Raw genomic sequence first — 2,196 nt, forward strand, 5'->3', positions numbered from 1 at the left:
ATACAGGAGGCAGGGGGACTTGGTTTACTCCAAAGACAGCCTCACTAAAGAGAAAGGGGAAAGAGGAATTTGGGGCCTAGGGAGGAAATCCAAGGACTCTCCAAAACTTCCTCATTGTTCTTTTCATCTGAAGTTGTGCTGCTCCCTCAGGAGAATTTCAGGAAATTCTTTATTCCTGTAATAGCCCTTGGGGTGTGTGTTAAGTATTGGTATGGCTTTGTAGGATAAGCACTGGACTGCTAACCACAAGTTTGGAAGTTCAAACCCACCATCTACTCCTTGGAAACCTTATAGGGTCACTATGAAACAGGATCTACTCAATGGCACTTAACAGGCCAAGGTTAGTACTAATGACCTCTGTCCTTAAAGGATGGAGTCACTTTAGGCAGTTTCGGCTTCATTGTGACAGAGTGGATGACACACCTGCCAGGGGGCCTTGCAGCAGAATTGACCAGAGAGTAACTGAGAGCACATTGAAGAAGGGAGGAATGTGCTCGTCAGTTCAGAGAAGCCTTACACAGTGCTCTTGGCTTCTCTTCTGGGTTCAGAAATCCATCGCAATGGCCACATACAGTTAAATGGCTCATGAAGTAAGAAACAGGGTACAACTTAAGATCAGGAAGCGTGTAGGCAAAGTCTACTGTCATAGACCAAGCCCCATCCAGCTTCCACCTGGTCAGACAGGGGAGTTATAGGACTGTGGGTGGGGTGTACAATCCCCACCTTTTCCAACTTATTATTTCATGTTTGTGACAAGGCTTGGCATCAGAAATTGTAAGGAGGCATGAGAAGCCTGGCGCCTTACCTGTTCTCCGCAGGAACAGGTACAACGTCTTCAAGATCCACTGGCTCATGGCAGCCCTGGCCTTCACCAAGAACATCTCCTGCCTCTTCCACAGTATCAACTACTGCTTCATCAACAGCCAGGGCCACCCCATCAAAGGCCTGGCCTAATGCACAACATCACACACCTGCTGAAGGACACTCTCCTCTTCATCACCATCTCCCTGATTGGGTCTGGTGGGCCTTCGTCAAATACGTCCTGTCAGACAAGGAGAAGATGATCTTGAGCATTGGATACCCCTGCAGATCCTGGCCAACGTGGCCTACATCGTCATCGAGCCCCGTGAGGAGGGCGCCAGCGACTACAGGCTCCGGAAGGAGATCTTTTTCTTGGTGCACCTCATCTGCTGCAGCGCCATTCTCTTTCCTGTGGTCTAGTCCATCTGGCACCTACAGGACGTGTCAGGCACCGACCTGAAGGTGGAGGTGAACCTTGCCAAGCTTAAGCTGTTCCGACATTACTATGTCATGTGGGAGGCCCTCTGCCATCAGGTCATCTGTTACGTGTATTTCACCATCCTGCTGCTCGTGGTTGTACAGTGGCTGTACAGGCTGCTGGTGGAGTGCTCCTCTTTTGCCTTCTTCGTTCTCACAGGCTACAAGTTCCAGTCAGCGGGGAACAAACAACCCGTACCTGCCCCAGGATGTTGAGGAGGATGTGTAGATGGGACAAGTGATGACGGACTCTGGGTTCCGGGAAGGCCTGTCCAAAGTCAACAAAACTGTTAGTGGGCAAGAGCTATTGAGATGGCCAGCTATTGTGATGGCCAGCTTCGTTCACACATTCGCCCATACTTCGGATCCCGGAGCTTTCATGACTCTTAATCGTAGGTGAAAACTCATCAAAGGTGGAAGAGTGGGTGTCACTGTTAAAGTCACAGGAGACGACCTGGTCTTCAGTGTAACCCAGGATGCCTTTTAGGGGTCCATCTGATGCCTGCTTCACCACCTTCTTGATGTCATCATATTTGGCAGCTTTCTCCAGGTGGCAGGTCAGGTCCACAACAGACACATTAGGAGTGGGGACACGAAAGGCCATGCCAGTGAGTTTCCCATTCAGTTCAGGGATGACCTTGTCCACAGCCTTGGCAGCACCAGTAGATGCAGGGATAATGTTCTGGGCAGCCCCACGGCCATCACACCACAGTTTCCCAGCGGGGCCATCCACAGTCTTCTGGGTGGCAGTGATGGCATGGACTGTGGTCATGAGTCCCTCCACAATGTCAGAGTTGTCATGGATGACCTTGGCCGGGGGACCAAACAATTGGTGGTGCGGGAGGCATTGCTGACAATCTTGAGCGAGTTGTCATACTTCTCATGGTTCACGCCCATCACAAACATGGGGGCATCAGC

General features: G+C 50.9%; 1 pseudogene; it reads left to right on the top strand.

Annotated features, from left to right (window-relative positions):
* The first annotated feature begins 578 nt into the window (after positions 1-578).
* On the top strand, positions 579-1,678 carry LOC102811828 (annotated as a pseudogene).
* The last annotated feature ends 518 nt before the right edge of the window (positions 1,679-2,196 follow it).

Source organism: Chrysochloris asiatica, unplaced genomic scaffold (assembly GCF_000296735.1).
Source record: "Chrysochloris asiatica unplaced genomic scaffold, ChrAsi1.0 scaffold00020, whole genome shotgun sequence".
NCBI lineage: Eukaryota > Metazoa > Chordata > Mammalia > Afrosoricida > Chrysochloridae > Chrysochloris > Chrysochloris asiatica.